The 12,360-nt window shown below is 49.0% G+C and overlaps 1 non-coding gene across 1 annotated transcript; it reads left to right on the top strand.

Annotated features, from left to right (window-relative positions):
* TRNAL-UAG (transfer RNA leucine (anticodon UAG)) lies at positions 1-82 on the top strand. The gene has a single exon. It is a non-coding gene; the product is annotated as a tRNA-Leu (tRNA).
* The last annotated feature ends 12,278 nt before the right edge of the window (positions 83-12,360 follow it).

Genomic DNA, 12,360 nt, shown 5'->3' with positions numbered 1-12,360 from the left:
GGTAGCGTGGCCGAGCGGTCTAAGGCGCTGGATTTAGGCTCCAGTCTCTGAGGAGGCGTGGGTTCGAATCCCACCGCTGCCAGAGTTTTTTTTGTCGTTGTTTTTGTTTGTTTGCTTAGATGTGTAGACAGAACAGAAGCTGTCCGCTGGTGCCAGTTCCTCACCTGGAGAATGGCAGCTGCTCGAGAATGCGTGGCCGTAGAACGGGGACGGGTGGGTCTGGTGGGTGTATGTTTTAAAGGCACCATCTTTAAGCATAACATTACAACGCATATATATATATATATATATATATATATATATATATATATATATATATATATATATATATATATATATATATATATATATGACCCAGAACCCCTGTCGTGATAAACTAGGGGCTTCTTCATCGTCAGCAGCAGGGACTGAGTGGTATGTCTCGAAGCGGCCACTTCTCTGACGTGAGTGTTGTGGTGTTGCTCTCGTGAGCTGGCGGGGTCGCTAGAGGAGTGTGTGTGTGTGGGTCCTTCGCTCACGGCGTAACCTGAAGCAGGCGGAGTCCGGTAACACCCCTGTGTACAGTGGGTTGTACACTGATGCAGTCGCTGTTGGACTCTCGCACCTCACGGGTACGACCCTTGAACACGGCGATACTACCTTCGGGCGTCGTACCTGAGGGTGTTGTACCGTCATGCTTGGGTGTCGTACTGTCGTGCTTGGGTGTCGTACCGTCGTGCTCAAGGATCGTCCCGCCATGCTTAGGTGTCGTACAGTCGTGCTTGGGTGTCGTACCGTCGTGCTCAAGGATCGTCCCGCCATGCTTAGGTGTCGTACCGTCGTGCTCAGGAGTCGTACCATCTTGCTTAGACGAATGAGATCCAGTCACAACGACCACACCAGCCCTGATTGATTGATCATTGCTGATCAATTACGTTCTCGATCTCGTCAGACGAGAGCCTGTGGTCTCGGCCGGCACCTGGGCGATGGGGAGGGTTCTCGTGGGGTCGTCTTGGATATAGAGAGTGTGTTGTCTCCGATCCTCTTAAGCAGACGTCTGGCAAAAAAAAAAAAAGGGGGCCGTAGGAGGATCGGATCCCTTAAGAGCGTCGCGCGTTCTCCTTTAAGACCCATTGTTATCCTCGTGTTCCCGCGCTTCAATGTGATCGGATCACCGTGTGTGTGTGTGTGTGTGTGTGTGTGTGTGTGTGTGTGTGTGCGTCTTGATGAAGTGGACTCCTACGTTTTCTCTCCACATTGCACAAACATTCCGATGTTTAGGCAACTAATTAATGCATTGGTTCGGTATTTACACCGTACTTGTAAACAACAGACGGAGCCCCCCCTTTTTTTTTTTCTTTACCTCGTACCTGTAAATCGTTTACACGTTGTAGAACACTGAAGGAATGCGCTTGGAGCCAGTGTGGAGGAAGAACGCGCGGTAAGTATAAATTTCCCGCATCTCTCGGGAGACATAAATTCCATGTATATGACTTGCTTGCATCTGCAGGAGTCTCCACCAGGGGCGGGGCAACAGCTGCTGAAGTGTCAGAGGCGGACAACGCCTGCCGAGGGGCCTTCTTCAGTGTTCCTCCTGCTCTTCCTCGTATATATATATATATATATATATATATATATATATATATATATATATATATATATATATATATATATATATTGTATTTAGGATCGGTTGGCACTCAAGGAAAACGAGAGAAAGAAGTGAATGAACTGACTTCTCTGGTTTTTCCTTCATGTCATGTAGTTGCTTGAAGTTTTGAAGGGAAAAGAATGACTGAGCGAACCGCTGCCTTCTAGCAGGTCCTGTGTGTGTGTGTGTGTGTGTGTGTGTGTGTGTGTGTGTGTGTGTGTGTGGTGTTGTTGGCGTTGTTTCCCGAGTGTGTTGGTCAGAACGCCTCGGAGAAAAAAAGTTCTCATATATCACAAATGCGAGGATTCAGGAGGGGCATTGCGTCTCCCAAACCCAACAAACCCGCTCGCACCTTATCTCCTTCCATTTTAATCTGTCAGTAGGATAGAGATGACCCTCCCTGTGGGTGATCGGGGAGTCTGGATGGTGTGGTGATTTCTAAGTGCCGCTCTAAAGTGGGACACGTCAGTATGTAGCAGTGTGTGTGTGTGTGTGTGTGACTGGGTTGATGAGGAGGTAGGTGGGCTGGTTGTTGTTGTAAGAAAGGGGGAAGGAGGAGGAGACGTCTTGGGGAGTGGGACGACGTTCTTGCCACCTGCGTGGAACTCGGGGACACGGGTTCGATGCAGTAGTGTTGGGAGAGGTGTGTGCTGTCGGCCATGGTGTGCTGACGGGCTGGTGGCAGTGCTGTCAGATAGGATGGTGGCACTGGCCCTGGTTTCTCAGTCAGGGCTCGTGGCACAGTCGTCAGATGAGGCAGTTGGCAGGTCGTGGCGTTGGTGAGAGGGGGCCCCTGTAGTCACACAGTTCGTCAGGAACCTACTGCAGGCGGGAGGCAGCAGCAGCGCCCCCCGGGCCAAGAGGTCTCCACGACCGCCCAGGGGAGGAAGTCACTTCCATTCAACCTTGTTCGGTGTCTTCCTACCGGGCGGAGGGGACGGAAATTCCAGGAGACTCCTCTCTCTCTCTCTCTCTCTCTCTCTCTCTCTCTCTCTCTCTCTCTCTCTCTCTCTCTCTCTCTCTCTCTCTCTCTCTCTCTCTCTCTCTCTCTCTCTCTCTCTCTGGTTATTCTCATATTTCCCCTCCCTCCCTCCCCCGTCCTCCTCTCCCTTCGTCATATCTCCCACGTTCTGCCTCCTCGTCTTGTTTTCATCTTGTTCTCGTCCCTCGAGACTCCCGAGCGAGGACGGCTCCTCCATCACCATACGTCCTCATCAGTTTCATTCACCTTGAGCGCCTCGCCTGCCCACGCCTCTCGTTCTTCTAGCCTTCATTGTCTCACGTATATATATATATATATATATATATATATATATATATATATATATATATATATATATATATATATATATATATATTCTTTGCCCCAGCATCGTAGAGGTAATTTTGACACCTCCCTAGAACTAACTCATTTCCCCCTGTTCTGTCGTCTCATCCGTTCATCTGTCTTTATCTCTCTTCTTAATCCAGTTTTCCTCTCCTCCTTCCCGTTCCCTCCCCTCATCCTCTGTTTGCCCTTCCTCCTCAAGCGTCCTCCTCCTCCTCCATCTCTCCCAACTTCACATAACCCCATACACACCTTTCTTTTACCATTCTCTTCGCCCTCTCCTCTCCCCTTCTTTTGCTTCTTCCTCTCCCTCGCTCTCTCTCCCTCCCCTCCTCTTCCCCTCCCCTTCTCCTCCTCCTCCTCCTCCTCCTCCTCCTCCTCCTCCTCCTCCTCCCACTTCAGGGTTTGCATCAGTGAACCGCAAAGCTGTCGTCAAGAGGGGTAAAGTTTGCCTCACTAAAAGCCTTTCACCGAACAGCTTAACTACCTGCAACCTGACCCCCCTCAGTCCTCCCGTCCTCCCCCTCCCCTCCTCCAATCCCCAGCCTCTACACACACACACACACACACACACACACACACACACACACACACACACACACACACACACACACACACACACACACACATACACACACTAGCCTACTCTTGCTAGGGAGGGGGAAGGGATCGATAGTGGGGAAAGGTAGGGGGATGGGGGAATGTTGTGTTTTGTGAAGGGGGCAGGAAGGGGGAGGGGGTTTGGTCGTCAGACGTGCAGACTGACCGATAGTTAAGGGTCACGTGTCATTATCTCCCCAGGTTATAGGTTGTCCTATCTGTGGCACCAGGTTGATGTGTTCGCCGTGTTATATTTTGCCTCTAAAAAAGTCCCATTTTTTTCTTTACATGTTCTTGCGATATGGTGGTGACGATGATGATGATATGTTCTGCTGCGAAAGAAAAAGGAACATGACTTGGTTTTCTGTTTTTAGTGACGTGCTCCCCACTGGTGGCGCGTTCGTCAGCTGTTTGATGAATAATGCCTCCCTGCTCGACCATAGTTGTCTTGGTCAACAAATTCCATCGCCTCCGTCCACCCTACACCCCTCCCCTGGCTGCTTGTGCCGGGGGGGGGTGAAGGCCAACATCACATCACATCATGAAATTAACTCTTTAGAAGGTCTTGTGGTGGGGGTTGGGGGGACGTGGGACTCGCGTAGCGCAAGTTATAATTGCCAGGCGCTGTATCATTATCTTGGCCCCCGCGGAATCGCGTGCGTTGCCCTGATCTTTGGGGGGGAGAGGGGGGTTGAGGTCGAAAGTCCTGTCACGTGGAGAAAATGTGATAAATGCTGGAGGATTAGGAAGACGCGGAGCATTGGCGGAAAGCCTCCCGACGTGACGAGAGGTGGAGGACGAAGCGGAGGTGGACGAGGCGATAAGGGGAGTGAGGGGTGAGGAGTGAAGGGTGGGGTCAGCACGTGTGATTCGGCCGATGGTGCATCGAGGAGTGGGAGGGGAGCTGTGACTGTGGGACATGGAATGAGGGAACAGGTGAAGGATGAGTGGAATGTAGAGAATAGACCTTTAAGAGTTTCAATTGAAAGTCAGATTGTGTCGTCTCACAAAATGCAAGAGAGGGTACTGACTCACTCGCTTACTCTACATACTTAGAGACAGGGAGAGAGAGAGAGAGAGAGAGAGAGAGAGAGAGAGAGAGAGAGAGAGAGAGAGAGAGAGGAGAGAGAGAAACTATTGTAAGACTTCTATATGGTAGGATTAATCGCAGTCACTCATACATAAGATCCTTTTATCATCAGCTCGTAAGACACGTTTTGATTTCGCGGTGAGGTGGGGGAAACATACGTTAGCCATAATCACTCTCAAGTTACCGATGATCATGATTCCCAAACACTCCTGTGGATTTCTCTTGTAATCTCAAGACTCGGATAAAGACATCTTGGCCTTCAGCGGAGCAAGCAGTAGACGCGTTTTCAGACGCGTTACAAAGAGGATGGAAAAAAAAGAATAAAGACGTGTAAAATTCAACACAACGGAAGAAGTAGAAAAAAAATGAACATTTATACACATCTTTCTTCCAACATTAGCAGAAAAAATATTGACACAGATCTTCAGATGTAGCCCCCGTGTGTGTGTGGAGACCGAGGCTGCTTCTCCCTCACAAAGGGGGAGGAATATGACAGGTAGGTGACAGCAAACATTTGTCTATGCTTCTTGTCTACCGTGACGGGGTCAACACACTCACTCACTCACCAACTCCCGTCACAGAGGACGATTGTATTTTTCACGTGGTATTCGACTCAGGATCGATAGCCTGTACGTCTAGTACGCGAGCCAGGGGGTTCCAAATGGTCTTGTGTGAAGAAGTCTTGGGCTGGTAAGTGCAGGTATGTGTGTGTGTGTGTGTGTGTGTGTGTGTGTGTGTGTGTGTGTGTGTGTGGGTGCGAATGAGGCCATTCTTCATTTGTTCTTGACGCTTCCTCGCGACAAAGACGAGCAGATAGGTGTATAAAGAATAGAAAAGATTGTCATCCCAAGGTGGTGTTTACTTTTTGTTTTATTACTGAGATTTTTACACTTTCTCGTAGTATATTTTCTTGTTTTTTTTTCATTAGGGGTAAAAGGCTGTTTTTTCTCCTTTCTCATACGTTTTCATTCTCTCTCTCTCTCTCTCTCTCTCTCTCTCTCTCTCTCTCTCTCTCTCTCTCTCTCTCTCTCTCTCTCTCTCTCTCTCTCTCTCCCTTCTGTAATTACAACTGCATGCTCTTTCCGTCTTTTTTATATCGGTTTGTCATGTGCAAATGGTAGGGTAGGGTAGGGGTGGTGCATGGTACTTAGGTACCTTGGTAATGGAGGACAAGGACGTATTATTCACAGTTAAGTAAAGAAAAAAAGAAAAAAGATTTGGTATCCATCCTGGTGTTATCGCGGTGTGGGGGGGTCACATGTCTGGAGCCATGGCAGGAACGAGTGAGTTTCATGCTGGTGTCGTCGTCACATCTTCGTGTTCGCGTGAGGCCAGGCTGGCTCACTGGTAGGTCCATCCAGGCCAGATACGTTAGGCTTGGTGCTCTGGCTCGCTTACCCTGGGCACGAGGGGGGATCGCATCTCCTCACGGTATGTATATAACACGGGGACCCCAGGTGAATGCCACCGGCGGTAAACCAGTGGTTCGTTCCGAGGAAGAGTGATTTTTTTTTTAAGGGACAGAAAATTATGTTTTTAAGGCCCAAAAGGATAAAGATTTTAAGTCTGGAAATAAGTTTTTTTTTTTCTTTTAAGACCCCCAAAGGGTAGATGTTACAAAGGTTGTCACGTAGTGCTCCCGTGGCCCAGGAAACCGATTGATTTTAAGGGAGGTGGGAAGATTGGAGGGTCAGGGTAAGTGTTTCCTGTAATAACCGTAGCAGATCAGGTTAGGTATCACAGGACCATATGTTCCAGTAGGTCTGGATTAATCCATCTCGTTCGCGAAGTGAGGAGGTTCGGTGTCTTCTGTGGGTGGATGTCGAAGTATAGAACGACAGTTTTGAAGAAAAAAAAATGATTTAAACGAACGAGCATAAGCAAATTAGGAATGATGTACAGCTCTCTCTCTCTCTCTCTCTCTCTCTCTCTCTCTCTCTCTCTCTCTCTCTCTCTCTCTCTCGAAGTGAGGAGGTTCGGTGTCTTCTGTGGGTGGATGTCGAAGTATAGAACGACAGTTTTGAAGAAAAAAAAATGATTTAAACGAACGAGCATAAGCAAATTAGGAATGATGTACAGCTCTCTCTCTCTCTCTCTCTCTCTCTCTCTCTCTCTCTCTCTCTCTCTCTCTCTCTCTCTCTCTCTCTCTCTCTCACTCCCACGCCCTCCCACACGCCCGGGCCTTTTCCTCATGACAAAACTCTGGTCGTCGGTAGGTACTCTTCCAGATGGCACTTAACACAATAGACCCGCTAAGTCACACCCGTCTCCTACCTCTCTCTCTCTCTCTCCCCCACCCTCACCTCTCTCCTCCTCCTTCTCCTCCTCCTCCTTCTCCCCTGCTGCTGCTGCTGCCCGCCACCCCTCCTTACCCAACCTGTCCCACGCCTCCAACCCCTTCTCCTCTCCCAGGAGTGGAGAACCCCCCCATTCCAGTCTTCCAGCGTCCAGCACTCGTCCTGACGAAGGCTGAAAAGGTTACTTACTGCGAGAGGGGCACGTTGGACCGTGTTACAGAATGGAAACATTAGCGTCGATGCTGGCGAGGAGGTTTTTTTTTTTGTGAATTATGAATCATTTTTTTAGTATTTTTTTAAGAATGATTTTATCATTCTTTTTTTTTTTATCCCCCTCGATGGAATTTATGATAAGACTTGAGTTCGGTTGTTGAATCATTTAAGATGATAATGGTTATATGCACAGTATCGAAATGTGGTTCGTGCGAGGAGTGCACGAAGAAATGTGAGGTTATTGTGTATGGTATGTTATTCTCTATGTGTTAGGGAGGATACGAGTCGATCAGGGAGGGTACATGTTAATCAGGGAGGGTACGTGTCGATCAGGGAGGGTACATGTTAATCAGGGAGGGTACATGTTAATCAGGGAGGGTACATGTCGATCAAGGAGGGTACATGTTAATCAGGGAGGGTACATGTTAATCAGGGAGGGTACATGTCGATCAGGGAGGGTACATGTTAATCAGGGAGGGCACATGTCGATCAAGGAGGGTACATGTTAATCAGGGAGGGTACATGTCGATCAGGGAGGGTAATATTAATCAGAGAGGATACATGTCTATCAGGGAGGGTACATGTTAATTAGGGAGGGTACATGTTAATCAGTGAGGGTACATATCGATCAGGGAGGGTACATGTTAATCAGGGAGGGTACATGTCGATCAGGGAGGGTACATATTAATCAGGGAGGGTGTATGTTAATCAGGGAGGGTACATGTTAATCAGGGAGGGTTCATGTCGATCAGGGAGGGTACATGTTGATTATGGAGGGTACATGTTAATCAGGGAGGGTACATGTTAATCAGGGAGGGTACATGTTAATCAGGGAGGGTACATGTCGATCAGGGAGGGTACATATTAATCAGGGAGGGTGTATGTTAATCAGGGAGGGTTCATGTCGATCAGGGAGGGTACATGTTGATTATGGAGGGTACATGTTAATCAGGGAGGGTACACGTCGATCGACTTACCTGCTTCGTCTGTGCGTTTAAAGTTCACAGAATTTATAGGTAATTTCACGGGGATACGTATGTCTCTCCATCACGACTTTTAACTTAGATGACGGATAAATCATATTGTTTTGTTCACTGAGACCATATCCACAAGCAGAAATATTGGGAGGGGTAGAAGGGAGAAGATCTGTTCTAAAGTCCGTGAAACAGGTAGTCATTGCTCTGGTGTGTGTGTGTGTGTGTGTGTGTGTGTGTGTGTGTCTGTACGCGCTGGATGTCGCCCACGATGGCTTCAGGATCCGTTGGCTCCTGAGGCACGTTAGATTGACACCCCTGACAGACGAGTCTCGCGTTTAACAGCTGTGTTGGTGCGACAGAGAGCGCCGTTTTCTAACCCCCCCCCCTTCCAGTCATGTGTCTCCTTCACCACTCTCTCTCTCTCTCTCTCTCTCTCTCTCTCTCTCTCTCTCTCTCTCTCTCTCTCTCTCTCTCTCTCTCTCTCTCTCTCTCTCTCTCTCTCTCTCTCTCTCCTCCTCTTCCTTCGCGATCATCGATGACCTCCCCCAAATCGCCTGTCCCCCGCAACCATCACCTCCCCCCCTCATCGTTTCTCTCTCTCTCTCTCTCTCTCTCTCTCTCTCTCTCTCTCTCTCTCTCTCTCCACCAGCCCTCCTCCCTGCCATCTCTCGCACCTCCCCCCCCCCCCTCGGCCGAAGGAGAGTGTCATCGGACTAAACTATCGGCGGTGTAGGAGGCCCTGATGGGTACTCTCATCGTAGTAGGCGACCCGGTGTCAAGTCCCCTCCCCATAGATAATCAATAGGGGGGGGGGGGATGGGGGCTCCCCCCCCCCCCCCGAGATATGGTCCTCACACGTCATGTCCATATGGAGATTGATGTGTGTGTGTGTGTGTGTGTGTGTGTGTGTGTGTGTGTGTGTGTGTGTGTGCGTCGCGTCGCCGCACAGCCTCGTGAAAACATTTTTCACTTCAGTGGATGGTGTTCCTTTCCTTACCTCCCTCCTAGTATATATTATCTTCCCAATAATTTCGTGAGCAGGTTCCTAATGACAACCGAACACCACAACCCCCTCCCCACCTTAAGGCCCACGACTCAACCCCCTTGAATACGAATGACGGGGCGTTGAGCAGCGCGTCCTACCAGCCCCACACCGTTTCAACAGTCTCGTTTGAATCTCTACCGATAACACGTCATTGGTCTTCTGTATAGGAAACTCACGTTTGAATGATTCAACCTCCGCTTATTCGTCTTCTTCTTCTTCTTCTTCTTCTTCTTCTTCTTCTTCTTCTTCTTCTTCCTGCAGATTTCCAACTCTCGTGTTTTTTCAATTCAGTGTAACGTATGTATGATGTCTCTATTTTAATACATCATGAAGCAAATACTGTAGATGTTGTAACACCTTTGGTTTGTGTGCACAGTGTTCGCTCTTTCTCCTCCAACAGTATCGTGTCCGTTTCTTTGAGGATGTATAGCAAGCGTCCATCACAGATGATGGTTCATTTCCTGTGTGGAAGGTTGATAATTCCCCCCCCCCCTCTCTCTCTCTCTCTCTCTCTCTCTCTCTCTCTCTCTCTCTCTCTCTCTCTCTCTCTCTCTCTCTCCTTCGTTTCGATCATGAAGCCACAAACCTTCCCACAACATTTTTCACACCCCGTTCGCCCCCTTACATCATCATGGCCATTTTATATCTCGCACAGCCCGATGATAAAAGCCATTCCCTTCGTATCCCATAAAACCTCATCTATATCTCGTCCACTCTTCCCCTCACTGGTACTGCGCGGGTTTATCTCTCCGTGATTTATTTATTGGTCGATGTATATCTATAATCAGTTTTTTTTTTTCTCTGGGATTTTGTTTGCAGTGGTAGACTTGAGGTATCTTCACTGATGACCACGCTAATTTTTTTTTTTTTTGGCGTCCTCTCTCTCGTTCTGCGTATACGGGACGCATCAGCTCTCACGCGCCGTGCCCTTGCAGTGCCTCTCTCTCTCTCTCTCTCTCTCTCTCTCTCTCTCTCTCTCTCTCTCTCTCTCTCTCTCTCTCTCTCTCTCTCTCTCTCTCTCTCTCTCTCTCTCCAGCTTAGTTTCGCACCTTTCCCAGAAACACGTCCGAGCGATCTTCACCTTCCTTCTCTCATCATTCCCAGCTCCCGCTTCCTTCCCGCTTCGTTTCCTTCCCTCTCATTCCCAGCACCCGCTTCGCTTCCTCCCGCCGTGTCCCGGGAGGAGAAGGTTCCCACAGTGTCAACGGGGAGCGAGCGTCAGTTCCGCGTGTGTCCGCCACGTCGGGTCCTGGTCATCATCACACGTCCTTATTACCTCGATGGGTCCGGTGAGGGTGGTCTGCGATCGCGCGGTCCTCCGTGCAGTTATGTGTGTGCGGAGACGGGCGGAGGAACGCGAGAGGTGTCGTGTTGCCTGCTTCGCCACCGCCGCCTGCCGTTCACCTGGGCCATTCCGTTGAACGTCGCCAAGGGCTCCCAGCCCTTGCATAAGGCCGTTTGGATTTAGAGACGCGGGGGTTCGTCTACTGTGAGGGACGGTCCTCGGTTTGACATAGAAATTCAAAAGACATTCAGTCTCTTGTGTTTTCTCCCCACCTCCCATTTGTCTCCCCGAATATAAAAAGATCCCAAACGACCCAGTTCGAGCGGGTTAAAGGAAGACATTCTGCCGGCGTAATTCACTTGTTCTCCCCCCCCCCCCCCCCCCCCCCCCCCCCGCGCGCGATGGCTTGATTTCAGATCCGCGCCAGAGCTTTTAAGAAGTTTTCGACGTTCCCCCAAGTTTTTAAAGGGAAGGGGGGAGGCCTGGGAGGGGGGGGGGGTACCCGGACCAAGCCGCCCCACCTCCCCATTCCCTTCCCCCCATCCTCCCCCAGTCCTCTCTCCCCCTTCCCCCGTCCCGTTCCGCCACGTCCGTAGCCGCGGTGTCTCTGCACGGATCGTGCTGTGTCCTGGTCGGATTGGCGCCGCCGCCCGGGCTGGGGAGGGGGGAGGGGGGACCTCTGGAATGGAATGGGGTTCGAACGTGTGGAATGGAACGCAGCCGAAAAACGAGTCGCGCGTTTCGAAGGACCAGGACGGATGGAACGGGAACGGTACGGAATACCCTCCCCCTTCCACTTCCCCCCTTCCACTTCCCCTTCCCCCCCTTCCCCTTCCAAAATGAATCCATCGGAATGTGATTGTCTGTTGTCAGAGGGGGCGGGGGGAGGGAGAAGAGGAAGGGGACATACTGGAGCAGAGCAAGTAAGAGGCGAGGGAAGAGCTGAGGGGAAGTAAAGAGACGAAAAGGGAAGAGGGGAAGTAAATTGGTGGGATGAGAAGGAACCGTACCAGAGTTTCTGCTATGTTTATGGCAGTAGTTATTTTCATACTTAGACGTGGAAAATGGCGCTCTTGATTTTTACATTTTTGACCCCTGGCCACACACACACACACACACACACACACACACACACACACTGTCCGCTCGCCAGGCCTGCTGTAAATGCTGTAAATTCCCCCAATTCCCTTTCCCCCTTTTAATGATGTTCGTTCGTCCCCCTTTCCTTTCCTCCCTCCCTGCTTGTGGAACTGCTTGTAGTGGCTGTGGCATGACCGAGTGAGAGAGTCAAGCATCGCTACCGTAATCATTTACAGGAAGTTTACAGTGTAAAAAAAAAAAAAAAAGGGAAAAGTATTCTGCATCATATATATATATATATATATATATATATATATATATATATATATATATAATGTGTGTGCGTGTGTGTAAATCATTTAGATAATTGACATCAAACATTTAAAACATTTACAGAAAAACAAGCGACGCATATTTTTTATATATTTTTTCACAAAATACGCTATTATTTTGTATTACAGATTACGAAGTAAATATAAAGTATATTGAACGCCCCCCCTCCCCCTCCCCCTTCCCTCGCGTAATTTCTTTTTATATTCGTATAGCAGAAGGCGGGTAATGACAACAGGGTTCACTCAGGGTTCAGTATAACTTATATTACTGCAGTTTTTTGGGATGAAACTCTGCACGTTCGCTGCATCAAAGTTGCACGTTCGCTGTGTCAGCTCTGCACGTTCGCTGTGTCAAAGTGGCACGTTCGCTGTGTCATAGCGTTCGCTGCAAGCGAATAACAACAAAATACGAGGATTGAACGAACAGTATATATATATATATATATATATATATATATATATATATATATATATATATATATAT

The sequence above is a fragment of the Panulirus ornatus genome, chromosome 38 (assembly GCF_036320965.1).
Source record: "Panulirus ornatus isolate Po-2019 chromosome 38, ASM3632096v1, whole genome shotgun sequence".
Lineage (NCBI taxonomy): Eukaryota > Metazoa > Arthropoda > Malacostraca > Decapoda > Palinuridae > Panulirus > Panulirus ornatus.
This window is presented reverse-complemented; position numbering and strand designations above follow the sequence as displayed.